The 15,504-nt window shown below is 46.9% G+C and overlaps 1 protein-coding gene across 3 annotated transcripts in view; it reads left to right on the plus strand.

The window, feature by feature from the left end:
- Positions 1–15,504, plus strand: part of ABCC1 (ATP binding cassette subfamily C member 1 (ABCC1 blood group)) — a 131,356-nt gene that overhangs the window by 21,674 nt on the left and 94,178 nt on the right. The gene's annotated exons all lie outside the window — the stretch shown is intronic.

The raw sequence follows: 15,504 nt of genomic DNA on the forward strand, positions 1-15,504 counted from the left end.
GCATAGGGTGGTCCAAGAACAGCAAGCCAGGGCTAGACTCAGAGGCTGCAGAGTGTGATGGGATCGGGGTTGCAGGTTGAAGCTCTCCCCTTGGCTACTGTGTGGAGGATGGACTGGAGGAAGATCAGGCCACCTGTTAGGAGACTGGGATGGAATAAACATTTATCAGGTGTGGGATGAATCGAAGCAGTCACGTACCTTCTAGCGGTGCGTCACTTTTTTGTTTTATTATTTCAAGTTAGGATTCAAAAGGATTTCTTATTTATCAAAAGGCCGTGGCTAGGGACTTCCCTGGCAGTGCAGTGGTTAGGACTCCACACTCTCACTGCCGGAGCCTGGGTTTGAGGCCTGGTGGGAGAACTAAGATCCCGCAAGCCACGCTGCAGGGCCAAAAAAAACCCTAAAATCATGGCTATGTCTTATTCCAGTAAACCCATACGCTCTCATTTCCTTGATGATCTCTCTACCTTTCAGTGGCTAGCTGAGCACTGCCCAATAGAAATATAACGCAGGCCACATATAGGATGTTAATTGTCTGGTAGCCACATTTAAAAAAAACAGGTGAAATGATTGTAATAATATATTTTATTTAACCCAATGTATGCAAAATATTATCATTTCAACATGTAATTAATGAGATATTTTGTATTCTTTTTTTTCATCCTAAGTCTTTTAAATCCGGTGTGTGTGTGTTTTTTAAGCACATCTCAATTTGGACTAGCCTCATCTTAAGGGCCTAATAGCCCCAGGAAGCTGGGAGTTACTGTGTTGGACACTGAAGGTGTCGGTGTTTTCTCTTATTTTGTTAAAAATTAAACATTATATAATAATATTATAATATTTATAGAGCTATATATACCTCCAGGAATTACATACTACTTTATTTACTGATTTCCCCCCCAGGTTTATTGAGATATTATTGACGTACAACATATGTAAGTTTAGGCTGTAAAGCATTTAATACCCATGTATATTGTGAAATGATTACTACAGTATGGTTAGTTACCACCTCCATCCCCTCACATTAATTACTTTCTTTGTTTTCATTTTGTGGTGATAATTGTTAAGACCTACTCTCTTAACCATTTTCAAGCACACAATACAGTATCTCATCTTACAATTGGGAGTTTGTACCCTTTGACCAGCATCTCCCCACTTCCCCCACCCCCAGCCCCTGGCAGCCACCATTCTCTCTAGTTGAGTTCGGCTTTTTTGGATTCCACATGTGAGTGAGAACATAACACTATTTTGTCTCTCTGTGTCTGACATTTCACTCAGCATGATGCCCTCAAGGTTTATCTGTGTTGTCACAAATGGCAAGATTTCCTTCATTTATGGTTGAATAATAGTTCACTGTGTATATGTATGTGTGTGTGTGTATCACAGTTTCTTTACCCTTTCATCCATTGATGGGCACTTAGCTTGTGTCCACATCTTGGCTGTTGTGAATAATGCTGCAGTGAACATGGGGTACGGATATCTCTTGGTGAGTGATTGCATTTCCTTCGGGTGTATTTCGTCCTGTTTTAAGGACTACATTCCCACAGGAATCCCTGGGTCAGCGTTTATCTTTAGTTTGGTGACTCTCATTGTGTATCTCCAGGTTATCACAGTTAACCTGGGCCACCTTGTTTTCCGCCCGCGTGGCTTACGAGCGATTAAGTGAAGCCCTGTTGGTCTTCGGGTCAGGCTGTCCGTGTTTTCTTTAGCTTAAGGAGTAATTTCTAAGGGAATTCGTTGTGTCATTGTTTGGAATAGCAAAAGCTTGGCAGCCACCCAAGTGGCCGGCAGTAGGGACTGTGCAGAGGGGATGGGCTTATGGGGAAGAGGGAGACTGAGTAACTTTCTACTGTTTGCCCTTGTATTTTACACACATATGTACATAACATATACGTAGTTAAATTTGAGTCATGCGTTGCCTGTTAAAGTGAAATTTAAAGATGGATTAATATTTTCCATCATTCCTTGCTCCCCAAATCATACAAAAGTGTTTCCTAAGCAGCTCCCCTGTAGGGGGACGCAAGGATGAGCCAGCCCGTCCTTCAGGAAGATGTCAGAAGTGCCCCCCCGGGCCAGCAGAACCCAGGGCGTCAGGGAGCATGTGCTGTGGAGGCCGAGTTTGATTCAGAGCAGGACCAGGTCAGGATGAGGTGGGGACCAGAGCCTGCCCGAGCGCATGGAGGCCTGCAGGAGCGTCTGCTCGCTGGGGGGCACCGCTGGTCCTTGTGCCCTGCGGGCTCTGTGCTGTATGAGTTTCCCATGGCTGCTGTAACAAATCACTGTAAACTTCTGGCTTAAAGCAACACAGATTTATTCTCTTCTAGTTCAGGAGGTCAGAAGGCCAGGGTGTGGTGCTGTGTTCCTTCTGGAGGCTCTTGGAGAGAGTCCATTTCCTTGCCTTTTCTAGCTTCTAGAGGCCAACCACGTTCCTTGAGTCGTGGCACCGCCTCACTTTGACCCCTCTTCTTTGGTCATCACATCTCCTTGTCTGACACCCCCCCTCTTTTCCCTTGTAATTCCCTTGTGGGTCCATGGGGCCCACCTGGATAATCAGGATCCTCTCCCATCTCAAGATCCTCAACTTAATTACATCTGCAAAGTCCCTTTTTGTCATGTAAGGCAAAACACCCACTCATTCTGGGGATTGGGATGTGGACATTTTGGGGGGCTCTGGCCAGCACAGTTCCTGGCACATTGTAAGGGCTCAGGACATCTCTGTTGGGTGAAAGAATCATTTGGTGAGGCTGGAAATGTGGAAGGGACATAACAAGAGGTGGATCTGGCAGTGACATTTGTTGACCACCTACTGTGGACTCTGGCTCATGGTTAATTGAGTGCATGTTTGCATCATCTCATTAGTATTTCCACTTTACAGGTGTGGAAACTGAGGCTTAGTGGCTTGCCCAGTGTCACATGGTGAGGAGCTGAAACTCCATCTGCCTGATTAGGGGTGTGTTTGGGGAATAGGGCCCCTAACCTTGGTAAGGGCAGGGATTCTCTTAAAACGGGGTTTCTCAGCCTCAGCATTATTGACACTTGGGGCCGAGTCATCCTCCAATGGGCAGCTGTGCTGTGCATTGCGGACGTTTAGCAGCAGCCTCGGCCCCTACCTGTGAAATGCTCATAGCATACCCCGCAGCCGCACTCCAAGAGTGACACCAAAAATGTCTCCAGACCTTTCAGATGTCCCCTGGGGGAAAACTTGCCTCTGGTTGAGAACCACTATCTGAAAACATAAAGCAGGTGATGACATGTCAGATCCACAGTCTCCATGCCATTCAGAGTGAAAGTCAGAATCCCGACAATGGCCTGTGAGTCCTGCACAGTCTGTCCTTCCCCAGCTCCCACCTTCCTCCCTGACTGCCTCTCCCATTTTTCTTGAATCATATTGGCCTCTCTATTATTGCTCCCAAACGCCAGACGTGTTCCCACGTCAGGGCCTTTGCACTGGCTGTTTCCTCTGCTTGGAGCGCTCTTCTCCCAGATTCTTTTCCCAAATGGCCAGTCGGCTTACTTACTTGTTTCTTTCAAGCTTTTACACACATACGCCTTCTCAGCAAGGCCTTCCCCCTTCTCTGAGTCCTTTTGTTGTTGTTTTTTTGTTTTGTTTTGTTTTGTTTCTTGCCTGCACTACTTGCTCAACTTGCAGGATCTTAGTTCCCAGACCAGAGATCGAACCTGCACCCTCTGCAGTGGGTGCGCAGAGTCCTAACCGCTGGACGGCCAGGGAATTCCCTCTCTGAGTCCTTTTATTATTCTTTAAAATAAATTCTGTTTAATTTTATTATCTCATCCTTTTATTTTAAAAAAATATTTATTTATTTATTTGGTTGTGCCAGGTTGTAGTTGCAGCATGTGGGCTCCTTAGTTGTGGTATGCCAACTCTTAGTTGCGGCATGTGGGATCTAGTTCCCTGACCAGGGATCGAACCTGGGCCCCCTGCATTGGGAGCGTGGAGTCTTAACCACTGGACCACCAGGGAAGTCCCCCCTCTCTGAGTCCTTTTAATCATCACTCACACACACTATATTTTATATAATACGTAGTTTGCGTGTATATATATTTCCTCTAGTTGACTCTCTGTCTTCTCTCATCAGACTAGACTGTCAGATCCAGGAGGGCAGCCCTTTGTCCTGCTGTTCACTGCTGGGTCCTCAGCACCTACAAGGGTGCTCAGTGGATGGATAGATGCTATCCCTCCTGTTTACTGCTGTGTCCCCAGACATGCCTGGCACATGCCTGACCCCTGACAGGTCCCTGGAACGTGACCAAATGGAGGATTTGGTGAAGCTCCAGAGTCCGATAAGAGGAGAGGAGTCGGCAGAGGGGTCAGGGCTGGATGGAGAGTGCAAGGACAAGTGTGTAATTTGCCCATGTGCTCACTGGGCGGGCTGGGGTCAAGGCAGGTCGGAGCAGACTGCCTGCTGCTGACATTCAAAACACCTATGATGGGCAGCCGTGGCTGCTTTCTTCTTGGCGCTCGAAGTCCTGTTCAGGCAGACTTTTGCGTGTCACTCCTGTCCCTGTCTCGCCAAAGTATCCAAATCTGCAACTTGGGCAGGAGGGTTCGGTGAGGATTTGGGACTCTTGCCTGGGCATGGCCAGGGCCTTCCCGGGCGCTGGGGGTAAGACCTGGATGCTGCCCCGCCCCTCCCCCCAGGTTTCTGGGCTTTATTCTTAGCTCTGGTGAGTCAGAGGGGGAAGGAGGGCCACGGCTCTGCCCGCAGCGTGATACTGGCACCACTGCCTTCTCCACCGCTGTGTGGGGGCTGTGGCCTCAGGCCTCTCCCAGATCTCTTCCAGGACTGTGCGGGGCAGTGGAGGCCCCCTGCCGCCTCTGTAAACAGGATTAATGTCCAGAAGCCCAGCAGGTCCCCTGACCTAACTTGGGCCTCCCAGCATTCTTTTTCTCGGCTTCCCTTTGCTCCAGAGCTGCCCCTTTGCCAGGAATCTCGCACCCGGGATGGTTCTGCATATGGACTTTATAGATGGCCTGTTGCCTCCATGTCCGCCCCTGCCCCTCCACGGTGGGCCCAGTCGTTGGCTGTGTCCTGCAAAGCTCCTTCTTTCCTTTGCTGGGGGTGTTGGCCCTGGCTCTGGAACCAGCCTCTCTGGGTGTGAATCCAGGCTCTGCCAGGTGCTGCCCGGGTACCTTACGACAAATCTTCTCACCTCCAGTTGCCTCTGTGTCCCTCCCTGTAAAGTGGGAATAAGACAGAAGCTACCTCATAGGGTGGTGATGATGATGAAATGGAACGATGCACACTGAACCCAGAACACGGCGCCTGTCGTTACAGTCAGGGCTCGGTAAGAGCTGCCGTCTTATTGCTGTGATTGTTAGTCTGAGTTTCAGCCCCCTGGGTTTGCACCTTCTACCCTCCCAATCCCAGCCCCTGCCGCCAAGCTGGGGCGCTCACCCCCGCAGTCCGAGTATTGGTGCCATTCTTAATCCTGTTTTTGCAGATGAGCGGTCAGGGTGGGAGAGAGGAGCTAATTTTCTGAAGGTCCGGAGCCAAGTGAGCAGCAGCGACTAGATTCAAACCCAGGCCCAGCGGTTCCAGGGTCCCCACTCTTTTGTGGCTATTGCTGTTGTTTGTATTCCTTTTATCCCCTTTATCCTTTCTCTCCCTCCCTCTCTTACTTCTCCATTTCTGAAAATGTGGACAGGCTCCTGGGTCCCTTCCGCCTGCCTTGGACACGTTTCCTCCGACCTCTGGCTGCTTCTGATCCTCTCAGATCCTCACCTGATACTTTCTGTCCCATCGCTCTTCCCCTTCATAGCAAGTGTTGTCCTTTGTAACTAGGTTTTGATTTGTGACCTTATGTCTTTAATGGACTGTGAGTCTTAAGAGGGCAGGGTCTGCACCTGCTTTGTTCCCATATCCCCATGATTAGCCCAGAGCTTGGCATGGAGTAGGCACTCAATACATACTCATTGCATGATGGAATGAATGAATGAATGAATGAAAGCTTGCACCTGTGTTTGTTGATTAGTCTCTTGGCCAGGAACTGAAACTGGAACCTTTTGGATCATCTCATTTAACCCTCCCGATCACTCTACAATAGGTGGGTCCTGGAATTAGTCTCATTTCACAGATGAAGAAACCAGGGCCTGGCAAGGCCACTGCATTAGGGTAGTGGGGGCAGTTTTGCCCCCCAGGGGCACATTTAGCAGTCTCTGGAGACATTTTAACTGTCACAACTGGCTGTGTATGTCACTTGAAGGTTATGTGACCTCAGTTTCTTACTCTGTAAGAAAACTGTAAAATGGGTTTAAGTATAGTACCTGCCTCCTAAGGTGGTTTGTGAGGATTCAACCTGATGTGTGCTATTGGTATCTATTGGGTGGAGGTCAGGGATGCTGTTCAACGTCCTACAGTGCACAGGCCAGCCCCTCAAAGAATGTTCTGGCCCCAAATGTAAGTGGTGCTGAGCTTGAGAATCCTTGTTTTGGGGCACGTATCTGTGACCCGGAGGAGATTAGGACCCAGACCTTGAACCATCGTTCTTAACCATCATCCTGCATTGCTCACATTGGGTGGATGGGTAGGGGGAGTTGTAGAAGATTCTGTGTCTGAGTCAGCACTTTGCTTCTCCATTCTGTGCCCATGAGCTTGGAATCCCCAAGGCCTGAGGACAGCGTTGCCTTGCAAGCTGCCTCTGGCGGGACGATGGGGCCACTGGCCTCGCAAAACGCTTAGCGCTCCAAGCACCTGGCTGACGGGTGGTGGAGCCCGGGAATTAAGAACTCAAGTGTCAGACAGACTCTCTATGGGTTCAAATCCCCGTGTTGCCTGACTCTTCCTGGCTCTGTGAGCCTGAACCAGTTCTGTGAACTCCCTGGGCCTCAGAGTCCTCACCTGAAAAGGGGGAGTTTTCACATTCCCAACTTTGTAGGACTGTTGGGAGGTTTAAATGGACTCATGCTTGGAAAACACTTAGCATGGGGCCCGGTGTGGCCACTGTGCTTTTATGATAGGCACCCAATAAATATGTGCTCTCTCTTTATTCCTAGCCCAGCATTTAGAAATTTCTACTCTTAAACTCCTGCTGCTGCTATTTATTTATTTAAAGTGTGAACTAGTTTTGTTTTTGTTATTTTTTAGAGGTAATACATGTGGAGTAAAAAAATTCAAACAGTACAAAAGATAATAAAACAAAAACTAGTAGTCGCCTTCCTCTCACCAGCTTCAGCCCTACCCCCTGGAGATAATCACTCTTCATGTTAACAAAAATGTTAGCTTTTGTTGTTCTTGTCCCCTGCTAAGAAAATTTCCCTGCCTAGGCAAACATCTATATACTCTTTTATACTAATTTTAAGTGGGAACAGTAGTACATGCATATGATAAAATATTGCAGACAATACATTTGCTACGTATATAGAGGCATCTGCGCTGGGATTCAAATTCTTGGCTGTCCATACTGCTTACAGGCTGTGTGACCCGGCCTCAGTTTCTGTATCTGTAAAATGGATTTAGTTATAGCCCTGCCTCCTGGAGTTGTTTGTGATGTAAAGCCCTTAGATCAGCCCTGGCACATGATACTAAGAACCTTACTGACTCTTTCACTTTCCATAGATAGTAGAAGGTAGCACACATTTCTTCATTTGCTTCACATCTTCGCTTAGAGGACATCTTGGCTCAGAGGACTTTCCTGTCCACCTGATATAAAAGTAGCACCCAGTGCCCACCATGATCCTCTGTTCCCTTGATTCTTCGTCAGGTCATTTGTTGCCTAGACATACATAGAGTTGTTTGTTTAGTATCTACCTCTTGTGATAGAATGAAACTGAGAATGGAAACCTTATTTACCTCCGAATGGTATTGGCACATAGGAATCTCATGACTAACAGTTGTCCATTGAACTTCCCTGGTGATGCAGTGGTTAAGAATCCGCCTGCCAATGCAGGGGACATGGTTCAAGCTCTGGTTCAGGAAAATCCCACATGCCGCAGAGCAACTAAGCCCGTGCACCACAACTACCGAGCCTGCGCTCTAGGGCCCGCGAGCCACAACTACTGAGCCCGTGAGCCACAACTACTGAAGCCTGTGCGCCTAGAGCCCGTGCTCCACAACAAGAGAAGCCACCATAGAGAAGTCTGTGCACCGCAAGGAAGAGTAGCCCCTGCTCGCTGCAACTAGAGAAAGCCTGTGTGCAGCAATGAAGACCCAATGCAGCCAAAAATAAACAAACAAACAAACAAATAAATAAATTGATTAAAAAAAATTGTCCACTGAGCCTTAGAAACCTGATGGTTGTAAGTTATTGAGACAGTTGAATGCGAAAAGGGATGTTCAGGCCCCGGGGGAACAGCCTGGTACTAGTAGGCCCTCATTACTCAATAGTGTCAGAGCAACTCTGCTCACGGATGCTGGTGATGCTGAGCGGCAGTTCAAGTTCATAATCGCCTCCCCTATCATCCTCTCTGCAGCTTCCCTCCTGTCCCGAGGTTGGCCAGCTGGGTCCAGGCAGGACCGTTTCCATTGTCTCCACAGGCCCCAGCCAAGTGAAGCTGTGTCGACAGGCCGGGGCTGTAGGGGCAGCCCTGCAGAGACCTTAGGCTCTGGCCTAGGGGACACCTGGTACCTGGGTGCTCCTCTCCAGAAGGATTGCAGCCCTGCAAGCACCTTGATTTTAGCCCAGGCAGACCCATTTCAGATTTCTGACCTCTGAAACTATATGATAAGAAAAAGTCTGTGTCATTTTAAACCACGAAATCTATGGTAATTTGTAACAGCAGCTGTAGGAAACTAATACAGGTAATTGGTTCTGAATTTGGTGGTGTTTTGGGGATTCACATCTTCCTCTTGGCCCAGATTCCCTGTGGGTGAAGGCATGTGCTCCAGAAAGCTCTGTTAGAATTCTTATATTGCCCATCACTAGGAGTTGGCGTCAGGGGTGGGGTGGCTCAGTAGTCAGGCTTCCTAGGTTTGAGCCCCAGCCTCATCCCTTACAGGCTGTGTGATCTTAGGCAAATTATTTGACTTCTCTGTGTCTCAATTTCCTCATCTACCAAATGGGGATCAAAACAGAACCTCCTTTCTGGGTGATCATGAAGATTGAGTTAATTCACATAAAGTGCATGGAAGCAATAGCTGGCATACAGTTAGTGCTCAGTTAAAGCTAGGTGTTGTTATTATCGATAACAATATAAGATTGTCGTATTAAGAGTATAATGCTATAAACTTCATTTATTTTTATTACTGATGTAAGAATTAAGATTAGTGACAATAGTCCTTTATTGAGCGTTAAGATATGACACTGAGCTGTATGTATGTAATTTTATTTAAACTGCAGAATAGTTTTAGGAGATAGGTATTAGCCGTTAGTCATAGGTAAGGCTCAAAGAGGTTAAATAACTTGTCTAAGGTCACACAGCGAACAGAGAAGGAAATTGGACCTGTAAGAAAAGGGACAAGGAGACAGATAGTCTTTTGGGGAGGGGAGGAGGAGTGATTGGGAAAGAGAATAGGAAGAGAAGTGGGTTCCAAAAAGTCAACTGAGGCAGTTATAAATAATAGTCATAATCAACATTTATTAGGGCTTTTAGGATCTCCTGTGGAGGAGAAGGTAGTAGCTCCATTTTGCCAGTGGGCTTTTTGAGCCTCAGAGAAGAACAGTGACCTATCCAGCAGTATGCTTCTAGTAATGTTGTATCCCTAAATTCACTCGTGTCAAGTTCTGAATCATGTTGTTGTATAAAAAGTTGACGTAGTGGATCAGAACTTGTATTACTAGGGTGCTTTGTATTGTAAGTGAGAGCAAATTTATTTCAAACTTGTGTAAAAGTGAATTTATTGGAAAAGTCCAGTGGGAGGGTGGGCTGCAGGTGAAGCTTGATCCAGCAGCCCACAAAACACCAAGCATCAGTTTCTTTCATCTCTGCCTTTCACGATGTCAGCTTCATTCTCACACTTGCCCTGGTGGTGCCACCCCTTCCTCTCCACTCCCAACTCTTGGTGCTTCCCTTATGAATGGCTGAGACACCTGTCAACCCCACATCCTCACTCCGTGTCACTGGGGACAAGAGAGTATGTGTCCTTGTAGTGATTGGATTGACTGGGATCAAGTGCCCATTCTGGAGCTAATCACTAGCACGTGGGTAAAGGACTCTGCTGACTGGCTGATACTAAAGAGGACCTACCCCTGGAGCTTTGCCCCAAGCATGTGGCTGAGGAGAGGATTTGCTTACGAACAAGAGCCAGCGGCTGTTGCCAGAGAAGGGAAAATGTGTGTGGGGCGTGGACAACATAAACCCACTGCAGCATGGCCTTTGGGAAGATGCCTTATCTCCTGGTGCCTTGATTTCCTCATCCGTGAAATGGGGATAACAGCAGTGCCTCTTCTGAGGGCTGAGTGATGTGCCTGGCCCATCCGTGCTCAGAATGTGCTGCTTGTCATTATTCCTCTGAGGGAGAAGGGTGCGACCTGACACCACACAGTAGAAACTGTATGAACTTCCAAAGCTTGTGGGCCAAGCAGACTTGTACTTATTCCCCAGATCCTCGAATGTCAGCACTGGAGGGAGAGGGACATAAATGGATGACGAAGGTGTCCTGAGAAGAAAAGCCTCAACTGGGGGGATCAGGGGATGCCCTTTCTCTAAGATTTCCATGGGCCGGGTTCCCAGAAGTGCAGAGCCTGGGCCAGCGCTGGTGACTGTTTTCCAGACTCCTGGAGCTGAATTTTGTTTCCCAGTAGTTGGGCTGATGGACGCTCCATTAGCAGAAGCAGGGAACGATGGTCCGACCAGCTTGATTTCCGAAGCTCCCTGCGTTTGGAGGTAGAGCACCTGAGGAGGAAGACTGTGGTTAGCTGTCATCTCTGGGTTCGGGGCAGTCTCAGTGAGTCGTTCTTCCTTAAGAGTGGCTTTCGGCATTCCCTGTTTCCCCCAGAAACCCCAAATAGAGGGGGCCCCACTGCCTGTCTTCAGGGGTTCTCAAGGGGATTGCACAGAGGATTCATCAAATTCCCAGCAAGTGAGGGACATGCAGGAGGCCTTTGACCCAGTTACGTCACTGCTGTGACAGTGTTGTGGTCAAGACCACTATTGGCGGGCGGTAGTGGCAGCAGGGATGGTGCAAGTTCACGGTCACAATCGGATTTCCTCTTTTCATGCCCCCCTGTCCTTCCGCCTCCCTCCCGTCTCTGCCCTCTCCGTCAGGGCTGGCCACCTGGTTTTAGCAGGAAGCTGCTGTCTGAAGAATAAACCCCTTCCTTTGCTAAGCATTTCTCCGACCTCTCCTTCCCCGGAGTTCCGTGTCCTTAGATGCTCCCCAGTCTCCTCTTGCTCACTTCCTAACTTGAACTTGTCTTTGTCCCTTAAGCTTCCTGAGTCTGGGCGGTGCTGCGGTTAGTGGTGGAGATTATTACTAATTATTGGTCTCTGCAACTAATAGCCATCACTTACCAACTCTAGACCATGCCAGCTGGTGCAGAGGATGGGCCCATTTGATACTTTTTCCAGGCCTGTGTGTTTTCCTGACCACACTGCTAAGGAGATTGAGGCTTGGAGAAGTTAAGTGACCTGCCCAGGTTCACATGAGGTCAGGGCCTGAATTTTAATCCACATCTATCAGACCAGAAAGCCAGGGTCATAGCCAGGTTCTACCTGGATGGATTGTTTGGTTTTGTTTTTTTTGAATTTTACTTTATTTTATTTTTTTATACAGTAGGTTCTTGTTAGTTATCTATTTTATACGTCTTAGTGTATATATGTCAATCCCAATCTCCCAATTGGATTGCTTTTAAATAACAAAGTAGGGGGACTTCCTGGTGACGCAGTGGTTAAGAATCTGCCTGCCAATGCAGGGGACGCGAGTTCGAGCCCTGGCCTGGGAAGATGCCACATGCCGCAGAGCAGCTAAGCCCATGTGCCACAACTACTGAGCCTGCACTCTAGAGCCCGTGAGCCACAACTACTGAGCCCGTGTGCCACAACTACTGAGCCCACGTGCCTAGAGCCTGTGCTCCGCAACAAGAGAAGCCACTGCAATGAGAAGCCTGCGCACCGCAACAAAGAGTAGCCCCTGCTCTAGCCCACCGCAACTAGAGAAAGCCCGTGCACAGCAACGAAGACCCAATGCAGCCAAAAATAAATAAATAAATAATAAAAAATAAATTAATTTAAAAAATTATTTTAAAAAAAGTAGGAAATAATGCTGGGGAGGGGAGACATGGTTTGGGCCATTTGTTTACTCAGTAACCTTTGGATACCTGCTGGGTGAGGAGGAGATGAGTCAAAAGTAAATACCACACAGTCCTGGCACTGAGGTCCTTGTGTGGTCCTTGCAGGACAGAGGTATTGACAGACACGTGAGAAAATCATTGCAATGTACAGGGGGTGTCCTGATGGTTTGGGGAGTGAAGAAGAAGGCTTCTTAAAGGAGGTATCTGAGTTGGGTTTTGAAGGATGAATAGGAGTTTGTTACTGTGGAAAGACAGTGCAAGAAGAGCTTCTAGCAAGGCATCCCCAAAGAACCATTCATTTGACTAGCAATTGGGGAATGCCTTAAAGGCAGGGACCTTTAAGGCACCTTAAGGCACCAGGGAACCTTCCTGAATCTCCAGTGCCTTGAGCAGTGCCTGACACAGGCTTGATAAATCCTCCTTTGAGTGAATAGTGGACTTGACACATTGGGGAACAGGGCGGGAGAAATTGTAGAAGAAACAGATGGGGCTTGAATGTGGAAGGCCTCATGAACCGCAGCAAGGATCGGCTCTGAAAGGTGATCTGGAGCTATTGGAGGTTGTTACCCAATAGCAACAGTTGTGGTCAGGGCCACTATTGGCAGGCGGGGGTGATCAGATCTGTCCCACTTAATATCACAAGTATTTAAGCCTATAACTTCTCCCCTAAGGAGGAGAACCTGACTGCTTTTAAATGCAAAAAATGGCAGGATTTTCAGTTTCACTCATCGTAAAGAGAAAAGGAAGTTAAGCTACAGGGAGATATGTTCCACTATCAGATTGGCAGAGATCAAAAGCTTTTAATATACTGTGGTATGGGAAGTAGTTACCCTTGTACCTTGTTAGGTGCAGTATAAACTGATGGTACCCGTTGGAGGCAGTGTCTGTATACATTTTAAATGCATACACCTATTGATCCAGCAGGTCTACTTCTAGAAAGTTATCTTACAAACATGCTTGCTTTGTGTGCAATGAGGCACTTATTAGGTTATTTATTCACGGCTTCATTGTTTGTAAGAGCAGCCCAGTGCCCAGTCAGCAGGAGGCTGATGATATAAGGTCAAGTCCATCCATACAATGGAATACAAAGCAGCTGGAACAAAGAATGAGGAAGTGTGCAGAGCAGGATGATCTTTCAGATCTGTTATTAAGAGATGAAAGGAAGGTACAGCGCAGGATGTGTGGAGTATGTTTCCCTCCATTTGATAACAGAAAATACGTATTTATTTTTGTTATAGATGCATAAAATAGTTTCTGGAAGGATACACAAGAAACCGATACTGTCACCTCTAGAGAGAGGAACTGGGAGGTTAAGGACCAGGAATGGAAGGTGGCTTGTGACTTCTACCCTTTTTTCAAAAGAAATAAAATTAAGCTATCAAGGATAAAGTAGATCTGTGGCACTGATAGAGATCAGTTTCTAATGTTAAGTAAAAAAAGCAAGGCATGGCACTGGTATGTATTATGGTACCTTTTGGGGAAGCAAAGTAGGTAAGCTATATTTGGAAGAATATACAAGGTGTTAGCCATGGTAGTTTTGCCTGTGGTTTAGGAGGGGAGTGCTGTGAGTTCAGGAGGGAGGATTTATTTTTCACAGTGTACCATTTTGTGTAGTTTGGGAAAATTTTAGCACGTAAAGTAAATGTATTACCCATTAAAAGTAAATTAATACAAAGAGAGACATGGATGAATACCTCGGTGGATGGGTGGGTGGATGGATGGATGGATGAGTCAGTGGATGGGTAGTTGGGTGGATGGATGGATGAGTCAGTGGGTGGGTAAGTGGGTGGATGGATGGATGGATGAGTCAGTGGGTGGGTAGGTGGGTGGATGGATGGATGGGTGCATGGGTAGTGGGGGTGGGTGAATGCATAGATGGTAGATGGATGGATGAGTTGGTACATGGATGGATGGGTGGGTGGGTGGATGGATGGATGGGTTCATGGCTGAGTTCATATCTGATGCACGTATGGATGCATAGATAAATAAGATAAATTTGGCTGTGGTGGGGAGGACTAAGTGGGGCCCGGAGGGGCTGGAAGCAGGGAACGGCCAGGAAACTACTGCAGGAGTCCAGGCAAGGAATAATTGGGGTAAGGATCAGATTATTGAATTGATTCACATAGGAACCGAGCTTCCTGTATACCTAACTGTGTATATTAAGTCCCAGCATTCTTTTCTTACTAGAAAGGCAGATGCCTTTGGAATGAGCTTTTTCTGGCAACTGCCCAGAAACTGCTTTGTATATAATAACCACCAACAGTTTAATCCCCATTTTCACCATCACCTTAAGAATTATAAGTGAAACCAATTAAAATAGTCTTTGATATAAACGACTCCTCTCCATGCTCATTCTTATTTCCAAGGCTGTCTTCCAGTGCCCAAGTCCAGAGGCATGACCTTTGTCCTTTTAAGGGTTTCTTTGTGTCTAGAAGTTTCCTGGCTAAATCCCTTGGTGTATGTTGACCTTTTAAAGTTTACTTTTCAATGATTCCTTGTTCTTTGTTCTGGAAAAATAACCATTTATATCACAGAATAATTAAACCTCTGAAGAACCAGTTTGGGTACTTAATACCTAGGTCTTTCTCGCTCCCTCTTTTTCAAGTCAAATCCTTTTTTTCAACCATCTTAACCATTTTTAAGTGTACACTTCAGTAGTGTTAAGTATACTCACAGTGTTGTGCACAACTCTTTTGAAAAACTCGGAACATATATTTTGATTGATCATCAAATGTATCTTTAAGTGAAATGGTCTGCTTGTTCCCATCATTTTCTCTTCTATAACGTTCTTTGATGTGGCTTTAAAACTTGCATGGAGTTGTAAGAATCCAGGTTCCTTGGAGTTCCTTGGTGGTCTCACTTATCTGATTGTGGGAAGGCTGTTGGAACCGGAGCTGTCTGGAGGTGTCTGGAGAGCACATCATCCAGTGGTGGGGAGAGAGTGCTGGGGGAAGGGGGCTGCATGGGGACTGGCCAGCTGGACCGCATGGACCTTATCCAAAGGCTGGCTACTTCTAGCTCCTCCCAATGGTTGTAAGGTGGGAATATGGGCCCAGTGCTGCCAGATTTTCTGATTTTTTAAAAGAGACACTGGAAATCCAAGTTTTACATGAAATTTCCTGATCTTTAAATGTTGGCAGCTAACATAAGATTTTTTTTTTAAAAAAAAGCATGCTTAAAACACCAACAACAGTAACAGCAAACAATCTGTGAGCCATATCAGCCTGGGAGCCACCTGTTTCAGACCTCTAATTTCATCCCACCTAATTATGGTAGAGATAGGAAATTGAGAACCCAAGATAGGGTAATAACTTT

The sequence above is a fragment of the Stenella coeruleoalba genome (assembly GCF_951394435.1).
Source record: "Stenella coeruleoalba genome assembly, chromosome: 15".
In the NCBI taxonomy this organism is placed as follows: Eukaryota; Metazoa; Chordata; class Mammalia; order Artiodactyla; family Delphinidae; genus Stenella; species Stenella coeruleoalba.